Genomic DNA, 12,018 nt, shown 5'->3' with positions numbered 1-12,018 from the left:
GAACATTGTGAACTCCTTATTCTCGGAGATTGGATATTCAGCTGAAAACAGTGGAAGCAATATCCAAGTTGACGCACAACGGGCAAAACTAATTTCGACCGCTGTGATTTAGCGATAACGTGTCCCTCAGCTACACGCGGCGGATAAGTGACAAAATCATGTGGGGGAGGTGGACGCGAGGCGGCGACGCGTGTTGTCGCAGCGCGCGGTCGCCGTTATGATGTCTGCGGTTTCCGCGGTCAACGTTGTCGCGTCCGCTGTCCATATTGACCCCTGTCCGGCGTAGCCGGCTCGGCTGTGGCTCTCACTGCGCACTGACCCACCCATCGCGGCGCAGAGGGCCTGCTGAGTGCTAGTTGTGCTCTCCACGGGTCATCACCATTCCTGCACTCGGTCTATTGCTTCTCTTACTCCTTCGCTGTAGTAGGAATGGTGTGGGAAGGAGAGACGGAGATTAGCGTCCTGCTAACACCTAGCTCATTACAGAGGGAGCACTTAACACAACGAGGCAAGGACAAGGGAGATCGACTGCCGTCCTGTAGGATGAATTTTAGTTTCATTCGCACGATGTAATTTAAAAACAACGGTAAACCGATATCGTAAGTGCTATGTAACGCTTCGCTTCAACTTACGGCGCGAAAATGAATTTTTCGGAACTTCGTAACAAGTGTAAAAAGTTCTGCATCTTGTATTCCTGCAACATATACTAATATTTAAACCTGTATGAAAACCAAATAATCGTTACATAATTCACTTACATTAACCGATCAAAAGTATCCGGGTACCGCTATGTGATATATTATTAAACGTATCTAGAGCGAAGCAGCAGGAGTGGTCACAGGCTTATTTGACCCATGGGAGAGTGTCACAGAGATGCTGAAGTAACTGAAGCGCAGAACTCTTGAAGATAGACGTAAACTATCCCGAGAAAGCCTACTTACAAAGTTTCAAGAACTGACTTTAAACGGAGATTCCAGAAATACCGGGTGATCAAAAAGTCAGTATAAATTTGAAAACTGAATAAATCACGGAATAATGTAGATAGAGATGCACAAATTAAACACATGCTTGGAATCACATGGTGTTTTATTAGAACCAAAAAAAAAAAAAATACAAACGTTAAAAAAATGTCCGACAGATGGCGCTTCATCTTATCAGAATAGCAATAATTAGCATAACAAAGTAAGACAAAGCAAAGCTGATGTTCTTTACAGGAAATGCTCAATATGTCCACCATCATTCCTCAACAGTAGCTGTAGTCGAGGAATAATGTTGTGAACAGCACTGTAAAGCATGTCTGGAGTTATGGTGAGGCATTGGCATCGGATGTTGTCTTTCAGCATCCCTAGAGATGTCGGTCGATCACGATACACTTGTGACTTCAGGTAACCCCAAAGCCAATAATCGCACGGACTGAGGTCTGGGGACCTGGGAGGCCAAGTATGACGAAAGTGGCGGCTGAGCACACGATCATCACCAAACGACCCGCGCAAGAGATCTTTCACACGTCTTGCAATATGGGGTGTTTTTTTCTGTTCTAATAAAATCCCATGTCATTCCAAGCATATGTGTCAATTTTTACCTCTCTATCTACATTATTCCGTGGTTTATTAAGTTTTCAAAGTTATACTGACTTTTTGATCACCCGGTATAATAAGCAGCACCAACTACAAACCCGTTTGAATCATGAGGACAAGATTAGACTAATTACAGCGTAACTGTTACACTAGGAATACCCTCTGTCATGTACTTCACGCTGGTTTGAAGAACATAGCTGTAGATATAGATGTAGAATACGGTATTGACGACTAGATGTCACGAGAGGCGACCCACCAGTATAGGAAGAGGCGGGGAAAGCTGTGTTTTTACTAGAGAAGCATAACAGCATAATGGGTCGGTCAGCAGAACACAGTGACTTCAAAACTGGACTAGGCATTGGATGTCACCAGAGTAACAAATCCATCAGTGACATTGCAGCCTTTTTTAAAGGTTGCCTTTGCCTCGAGGTCCTTACGGAAGGGATACACCATCTGTCCAAAAATTTACAAAGCTGATTTTATTTCTGGTGCATAAGCGAATTAGCGCAGTACCTACGTTGGCAGCTGTGAACAATGGATGTGCATTCGAACAGTCAGATGTGAGCCGGCCGTGTTAAGTAGTGAACGTGTGGCCATAATGTGTCAAAGTTGTTGTGCCAGAACAGCAGCGAGCAGCGGTGCAGAGCGCTTAAATTACGGAACACTCCAGAGTTATCGTCCCATGCTTATGTTTGGCAAAGGCAACTGGCCCTGGAAAGGAAACGTTACTTTCGTGGAACGACATCATGGAAGAGAAAGGAGCAATTCACAGGTGGATTCTGTGGTTCAGTAACACGGCTAGAGTTGCTGCTGTGGTCTTCAGTACGAAGACTGTATCGCCGGTTCCCTCGTTCTTCATGACCGCTGCAACCCACATCCACTTAAACCTGCTGACTATACTCAGATCTCTCAGGTCTCTCTACATTTTTACTCCCTTACACTTCCCTCCTCGTCAAAAGATTCCGTAATGCCTCGTGGTGTGTCCTTTCAACCGACCTCTCCTTTTTAATCAAATTATGCCATAAATTTCTTTTGCCCCATTTCGATAGACTACTTCTAAGCTTCAGCATTCATCTGTAGCACACAATTTCAAAAGCTACATTTGTCTTCTTGCCTGAACTGTTTACAGTACACATTTGACTTCTGTACAAGGCTACGCTAGATACACTCTAAGGGAAATTGGCTCTAAGCACTATGGGACTTAACACATGAGGCCGGTCGTGGTGGCCGAGCGGTTCTAGGCGCTACAGTCTGGAACCGCGCGACTGCTAAGGTCACAGGTTCGAACCCTGCCTCGGGCATGGATGTGTGTGTTGTCCTTAGGTTAGTTAGTTTTTAGTAGTTCTCAGTTCTAGGGGACTGATGACCTCTGAAGTTAAGTCCCATAGTCCTCAGAGCCATTTGAACCAACTTAACATCTAAGGTCATCAGTCCCCTAGACTTAGAACTACTTAAACCTAACTAACCTAAGGACATCACACACATCCATGCCCGAGGCAGGATTCGAACCTGCGACCGTAGCGGTCGCGCAGTTCCAGACTGAAGCGCCTAGAACCGCTCTGCCACACCGGCCGGCCAGTTATTTTTCTGCTCAAATAGCAAAACTCATCGGCTAGGTACTTTTAGTGTCTCATTTCCTAACCTACTTTCCTCAGTATCGCCTGACTTAATTCGACTACATTGCATCAACCTTGTTCTACTTTTGTTAATATTCATCTCATAACCACTTTTAAAGACACTATCCATTTCGTTCAGCAGCTTTTGCAAGTCCATTGCCGTCTCTGATAGAATTAGAATCTCCTCAGCACCCTGCAGAGTTTTATGTGTTGTCCTTGCACTTTAATTCCCCTCTCCAAATTTCGGTTTGGTTTCCTTTACCGTTTGCCCACTGTAAAGGTTGAATAACGCAGAGGATAGGTTGCAACACTGACTCACTCTCTTCCCAGCAAATTGTCATGCCCTTCGACTCTTATAATTGCAGTGTTTCTCTGTAAAAATAGTGGATAGCAGTTGGGCTAGTCGAAAAAGAGCAACTGGGAACTGCGTATTTCCAAGGTACACGGACTTTCAGGTTGTAAAGAATGAAGTACAAGCGTAGCACGCAGGAAAATATCGCAACACTGGTTATAATGGAAACAATTACTAGGACCAAGTCTGATAGGAACTAGTTATTTCACCCAGCGTTGTGGATCAAGATATTAAACTGCCTGCAACTGACATATGCACGATTACCAACACTTCAATACCCTAGCTCCCGCATTAACCAGCAATCCCTTTAGGTGATTAATCACCGACAGACGTCAAGCAGCAACAACAAAAACAGCAGCACGAGGCTGCAGCAGAAGTACCGTCATTTGTCGGCACATTTATCGAGCAGTTTCTCGGCAACCCCCTGCTTCTCCACGTGGCTTTGGGGTGATATTACGAGAGAATGGCGACCTCAAGGGGATGTTAATTTCTACGAACTAACAGTTCTTCCATACATGAAACTATCAATGAACCCAACTGTCAGAATAACTATCGAAAAGTTAGTTCAGTTTTGAAAACAGTAACAGAAAATACTCTGCATAACAAATCATTTCTCTTACGCTCCCACGCAGACTGATTCATCCTGTGACGGACTACGCAGTCCTTTTAAGCACATTTTCTGTTTAATCAATTTGTTTAAGTCTAACTGGGTACTGGACTGACGAATAGTCCTAATGAGTTAGTTGCACGAAGTTTTCATAAGTGACCTCCTTCGTGGACGTCTTACGAGAGTCATTTTGTGACATGTTCTTGTCGTAATGTGATTCATCTGCTCCTACCGATGTCTTTTATGCAACCGCCACTACTTTTGTATCAGAAGTGGTTTCAGACAGGCGACAGACATGTAGGGATGAACGCCATTCCACTCGAAAATATGGCCTAATTTTCCGTTAGCACATAATTTGTTTGCTAGACGGCACTGGAATGTTCTCTTCCGATTGAATGGACAGCTCTTTCATGTCCAGTTCATGTACGATAGGCGATCGTTTGCGTATGTCATGTGGATGCAATACAGCGTCGTAAAAAAGAGTACCAAATGCTTACATTTGGTATGTTTTTATCCATTCTTAATCTAAATTACAAAAAAATTTCGCTACTTTAACCTGGGATAAAAGCTGCTTTCATATATGTTAGCGATAAATTGAACATGTTTGCAAAACGACGTACGCGGAAAGATTATTAAGTGAGATAAATTTTTGTTAATGAGCGTGAAATTTTGTATAATCATGCAGGTGCTGGAAAGCATGATTCTTCTAATGCTTTCGTTCGATGCTTCAGATAGATGCTCCGTGTGGGCGTAAATTAAGGCCATTTAAAGTGTTTAGTAAAGTGACTAAGAAAACCGGCCGGAGTGGCCGAGCGGTTCTAGGCGCTACAGTCTGGAACCGCCCGACCGCTACGGTCGCAGGATCGAATCCTGCCTCGGGCATGGATGTGTGTGATGTCCTTAGGTTAGTTAGGTTTAAGTAGTTCTAAGTCCTAGGGGACTGATGACCTCAGAAGTTAAGTCCCATAGTGCTCAGAGCCATTTGAATCATTTTGAATAAGAAAAAATTACTCAACAGTTTCATGCAGTGACAGCGGAGGACCGTAAGTGAACGCGCAAGAAGTAGGTTATTTCGTAAGTATTTTAACTGATGCAAAATCAGGACATGCGGGCAGGACGCCGCGGTTGATTACTTTCGACAAAAACAGAAAACGAAAAGCGTTTTCAAAGCAGTAGCTGGTAATGTTTGGGTGCAACCTACAGGAATCAGCACCCAAATTCTTGGCCATGTATGTTACTTGCATCCATAATCCTGAGAAAACAATGGTTCATATGGCTCTAAGCACTATGGGACTTAACATCTGAGGTCATCAGTCCCCTACACTTAGAACTACTTAAACCTAACTAACCTAAGGACATCACACACATTCATGCCCTAGACAGGATTTGAACCTGCGACCGTAGCAGCCCATAATCCTGAGAGCAAGCAACAATCAGAATCATGGGAAAAAGCATGTGAGAGTTAATTGAAAATGCGTAGGTGTGTTGCTGGCAAAGAAGTTCATGATCATTGCTTCTTGAAATTATCGTGGTTTAAAGCGGTTTAGAATACTAAGACATAAGGAGAACCATAACTCGCTCTATCGTAAACCGTTATTTGCTAATGGGAAACGGGAGTTCTGGCAGAACAGTTGCAGCCACAGTGGTGGATTCACATCAATTAATTTTGGTTGCTGATTTCATTCACCTTACCATCTTAATACAGCCGCAACTGATTTCTTTCTATTCCTGAACTTGAAATCTTGGTTTGGTTCAGTGATATTTTTATTAAATGAGAGGTGTTAGACTCCATAAAGAAGCATTTGCACATTTAGAGGAAACCTGCTTATTGACGGTATGATAAATACTGGTATGCCGCTGTGTTAAGAGAAATGTGTTGAAGAAGACTATATCGCCGGTTATACACGAAAACCACCATGTGCGATTTCAACGTTTGTGCATTGGCGGGTTTCATTTTTATCGTTCTTTGTTATGCTATCATAGTGGAGGAGAAAATGCAAGTTTCGTTATCACGCAAGTTTAGAAAAAGTATTCTTTGTACTGCCACAGGAACACATGTGGTCCATGCCTGACATTGGTACTCTCGCGGCTCGTGCTGCATGACGCCAGAACAGAGGATGGAACACATTCTTGCTTTAGAAGCTGCTTTGAATGTCCTCAGTTCAAATGGTTCAAATGGCTCTGAGCACTATGGGACTTAACATTTGAGGTCATCAGTCCCCTAGACTTACAACTACTTAAACCCAACTAACGTAAGGACATCACGCACATCCATGCTCGAGGCAGTATTCGAACCTGCGACCGTAGCAGCGGCGGGGTTCCGGACTGAAGCGCCTAGAACCGCTCGGCCACAACGGCCGGCGCCCTCAGTTCATTACGCCATTATGAATTCTCTACATACCTTGATTATATGCACTTACAAATCAATATTTACGTCATTTTACGCCGAAAAGCGTGACTGAGAAATAACTGAATAAGAGAAAGTGGCCTTCATTATGAACTAGCCTAAGCTGCATCACTGTGATGTGCATCACAGAATGTAAATGCAGTGTTAATAATGGCAACTTATTTAGATCACAATGAAACATTTCCAGTTTTACAATCGTTATGAAAAGGAGGGCAGTGTGGAGGGTAAAAATCGTAGAGGGAGACCAAGAGATGAATACACTAAGCAGATTCAGAAGAATGTAGGTTCCAGTAAGTACTGGGGAGATGAAGAAGCTTGCACAGGATAGAGTAGCATGGAGAGCTGCATCAAACCAGTCTCAGGACTGAAGACAACAACAACAACAACATGAAAAGGAGAATACGAGATGACAATAAATGTACAAAAAGTTTCAGGAAATAAAAAAGGCTGAGAGGAGTGGATTCAGAGAGCAGAGTGACTGCGGTGACTCAGCCTGTCACACACTACTGCTTTATGTTAGTTGACACAGACCACGGAATCAAGAGACACAGTGCTCTCAGTAAGGCGAAAAGTCCGGACCAAAAACATAAGTTTAGTGGAAGTCGTAAGGAAAAAGGCTGAAAGGTGAACGTGCAGAATAGCTGAAGGAATTTCAGTTCTCTTTTCTGAGAGTACATTGGTGCGAATTTCTCTTATCTAATTTAAATGTGACAGAAGCAATGGTGAGACCAGTTCTTTGAAAACGTTGCGACAGTGTTCTCGTGTTAGGCAAAAGTGACAGACAATAACCACTTAACAAATGGTCAGGTCAGCACATTTTGAGTTATCCTTCCATCAAATTACTGACAGAATTCATCTGGAAAGTTTCTTACCTCAAGCCCCTACGTTATTACCATGTAAAATGACTATAAAACCAAATGTGAAGAGGACCTGTGCAACTCAGAGACTCTTCCATCATACAGACAATTGTTCCATGAGTACGATATTTATACCAAAGACAGATTACTATCTTAAAAGTTCCGAATTTAATCCGCTGACAGAGCTGGAGAAGCTGTTTAGGCAAGGGGATCTTGACAAATATTCAGAGAGAAGAAATACGGTTCGAAAGGTGTGCAATAAAGTTAACCGCTTGTACCTAATGATTCAGGTGTTATGGCTATAAGTTTCGAAGTGCAGGCTACATTAAGCCCTCCGAAAGAATCTTGGGGCTAAATATTCTACCTGAGAAAACGCTGTAGTGTATAATTTGGTAATTTATAAACTGGGAATTCATCGTAAAAATTACTATTTGTGGAATGGGACAGACGGTAAACTAGGGTGAATTGAAATCACCATATCTGTCTGTTATTACATCACGCTACTAGTACACATCTCACAGATGAGGACGATGTCTGATGTATGCCGGATCCATCAGAAAAACTCTACGTAGTTTGTTTTCCTGCCTAATAATTCTCCTGATTTGTAGTATACTAATCACGCATTTTTGAAACATGTCACAATGAAACGGAGTGTGACTCTAGTCACGGAAAGGTGGAGAGGAAAAGTAAGCACGCGGCACCGTACCTATGCAAACGTTGGACACCTCGACAGTTACAGAAACAATCCCTGCCTTCCATGGTCTGGACTATGCTGTGTGACGATTTTCTCAACCTGAAAAGCGACTTGAAGGCCCTCTCTCAAAATTCAAATGCATAATCTTAGCATAGTCCACTACGAAAGAAATGAACCGCTCACTCTGTTTTACAAGACGGACATTGATCGTGACGTTACTGTGGAAGCCTTGAAAAACAATGTCTGTTCCCGCGGCACACGCAAAAGAACTTCCGATTGCTACAGCTAATCTTAAAAAGAGAAATAGATGATTCCAAGGGAATACCATCAATATCACTGCTGCCTGTTGAGTGATGAAAGTGTGCGGGACACATCGCCTCAACTGTACCATGAAGACGGTACTGATGCAGGTTAAAAAAATTATGTGCTTTAGAATGTTTCGTTTACAATTTGTTTGACCTCTCAAACTTTTCTTTTTAGTTTCTCTTCAATCTTGATACAGTGAAGTGTATTCTGAAGGAATAAAATTACGTATCATACCCAAGTGAAAATAGAGTAAGTCATATCAGTACAACGAATTGGTGGGGGAGGAGGGAGGGAAGGAAGGGTTGGGGAGGGAAGGGAGGGGGATGGAGGAATTGTTACGGCTATAAATCTCATATCCTGACTTTTGCAAGTGTGTTGCCAATAAAACGCATATGGTCGATTTTTTTAAGACTCTGTAAAGTATTCAGTCGCCTGTATCTCAAAACCAGCAAAATGCACATTCAAGCGTGATATGAGAAAAACTTTGTTTATCTGGAAGAAACACAACTTTTGTATGTTTATCAGTCCCCACCGCTCAGCGTGCAACCCACATCTCTTAAAAATACATTCATTATTCTGACTGACCCGTGATCAGCATTGCTGCTCATAAGGTATCATGTCGCCAATAATACTGACAAGTACTTGGTGTACCAGATTACAGACCGTACTTCTGAGCTACTAGGTTGGTGAATAAGTTCTTAGCGTTTCTCCGTAAGTGTAATGAACACAGTGTATACATATGACAGAGACTTTAGCCATCAATACTATATTCTCCTTCATCATTTACAACAGTCTGCCAACGCAAGGGTAATTTTTCGATTCTACGACTGTTGAAATGATATGATTTTGAGGCGAAGAAATCGCCGACCCTTCTTCGGAGCGCATTTTCATCCGGAAAGGAAGGTCCTTGAAGATTGTTCGATACAGAACGGAATCTGAATATCTGAAGGCGTAATGTCAGGTGAATAAGGTTGGTGCGGAACGAATTCCTAACCCAACTCCTGTACAGCGCTTTTTGTCAGTCTAGCAGAAAGCGGCGGGCGTTATCGTGGAGCAGCATCATTTCATGCAGTCTTCCTGGTCGTTGACTTGGAATGGATCTCTAAGACGTCTCAGTTGTTGACAATAAATGTCAGCTGTGATACTTACACCTTGAGGAAACAATTCGTAGTACACCACACCATTGTTGTTCTACCAGATGTATAACATCGCCTTTTCTGGATGCGCGCAGGAGACGGCTCCTCCGCAAGTTGCACACCCAGTGATGAAACGCCTTCTGCAGCGCAATTTTGGAAATGTTATAATTGTCAGCCGTCATTTCCTTACAGTCTTGCCGTCCAGATCACCTGATCTTAATCTGTATGGCTTGTGGCTGCGGGGTTATCTGAAAGATGCAGTGTTCTGTGCTCCGAATACAAACGTAGCTGAAACGAAGGCTCGCATTGTGCAACGTGTTTTGAATGCGACGGCTGAGATATCCAGATCTGTTGTAAACATTCAGTTTCTCGATTTCAATCTGTGGTAAGAGGCGGTGAACATGTCTCACGCCAGTGTCACGACAGATAACAACCAGGTTAATTGTTACTTTTATGCAGTTATTGGCCCCAAGACAACTAAAGACGTTGCTTTTTTGTGGTTTTTGGCCTAAGCAAAATTAAAAAACGATTTCATTGTTGCTTTTAATAGATTTTTTTTTGGCCTCATGACAGTTAAAAATCGATTTTGTGAGTCTGATCCGGTACGATCTTACAGATACACAATTGTTGAATTCGAACTTGTGCAGTCGTTCACATTGCACAATAGAGTTGGTTTAATGTGCAACTCACAGCACAGCCGTCATATTGCGACTCATCTGTCAGTTTCAGCAGAACTAATTTACGATATGACCTCATCTTGTGGGAAAATTTTCGCTAATTTTTTTTTGGTTTTCATAACCTTTCCTCTTTCTTTGATAATATGCCGTTCAAAATTTGATGTCTTTAAGAACAGTAGTTCTGTTTTGTAGTTATGTTTCACAGCATTTTGAAACTGGAATATAAATTATAAACACCTTAGTTATTATTTATACAACGAATATAAATATTCTGTGCGAGTCTTGGATCATTTTGCGCGTGTGGTGTGTGTTACTGAAAATGTCTTTTAAGGTGTGTGTGTCTTTTAATTTCTAAAATATCATGCATTGGGTACTGGATCGCAATAAAAAGAAAATAAAAGAAAGTGATAATATGTGAAATACACGGCGGGTTCGCTGTCGAACATATGGCACTGTCATATTACTGTTACATGAAGCCAACGCTACCATGTTCATAACCGCAGAGCACCACTAAAATAATTTTCGCTTTATGACGTGAGATCCTTTCAGATACTAGCAAACGTTTTTTAAAACACAGAAGCTCACATTCGCTACGTGGCATGCGCGAAACGAATACCAACGGAATGTCCGCAACGGAGGCTGCAAGCTAGCACGACAAAAGGCAGCGAAATAGCGGAACGCCTGTTGAGATATGAGTTGTATTTTTTAAAATGTTTTTTTCCCCCGCCCGTCTGGCAGCTGTTCGTTTAAGCTGGCAACCCGTCGTTTCTCACCCTTCTCGTCACAACACACGTGCTCCATATGCGGCCTCGCTATCTCCCATTCCACTGCACCATACATCTCTGTCGGGCCGCTGACAGCTTTTGCATTTAAAAGTTGGACGCCCTGAATCCTGCGCGATGTATTTTTGTCGCTAGGGCTGCCGGTCGGCTCGCCGCGTTCGATCGCCGCCTCTCATCCGTCTTGGCAGAGAGCACTGGACCCGCGGCAGCCTCCCTCAAATCCTTAAGGAGTTTACCGCCAGAAAGAGGGGGGGGGGATAAGAGAAAGGGGAGAGCAGAGAGTGGGAAGAAAAAAAAAAAAGGGGGAGAGAGGAATTGCATGCTAGCGAGCGAGATGCGCCTCTGCGAGATCTGAGGGCGAAGCGTTGGCGATTTTTCATATATTCTGCGCAGAACGGGGCTAGCTACTTCCTTTTCTCTCCTTTCTTTGTGTGCGCGAATGTGTGTGTGTGTGTGTGTGTGTGTGCGTGTGTGTGTGTGTGTCGAGAAGAGGATTCGAAGGAAGGGACGCTGTGCCTTTGCATGTGCCGGACTGGAAAAGTCGGATACTTGCGCAATAACAGCGGACCTCGCCTCGGGCAGACCGTCACTGGCCGCAGTATTAAAGTAGGCAGTATTAAAGCAGCAGGTGAAATATTCTGTCTCGGGGGATATTACGCCGCGCCAGGCTGTGCGTCTCGTGCTCCGCGCCGTGAAACAGGCCGGTAGCGACTGCTCACTGTCTCGCCAGGGGTTGGGACGTCGTCTCTCGGAAATACATTGAGGCTACGCGCTTATAAAGTCATCAATTGCGAAGGATTAATGGCGGTTGCGGAACAGTCCCTGTTCTTTCGCTGTGAGATCCAGTAATAAGTTGAGATCGAAGTGGGACTCCGGTTACTTTTCGGTGCATGGTACGATCTCTAGAAAAATAGTCGGAATGGACAGTGTCATGAAAGGAGGATGAACATCAACAAAAGCAAAACGAGGATAATGGAATGTAGTCGAGTTAACTCGGGTGATGCTGA

This window comes from Schistocerca americana, chromosome 2, assembly GCF_021461395.2.
Source record: "Schistocerca americana isolate TAMUIC-IGC-003095 chromosome 2, iqSchAmer2.1, whole genome shotgun sequence".
In the NCBI taxonomy this organism is placed as follows: Eukaryota; Metazoa; Arthropoda; class Insecta; order Orthoptera; family Acrididae; genus Schistocerca; species Schistocerca americana.
This window is presented reverse-complemented; position numbering follows the sequence as displayed.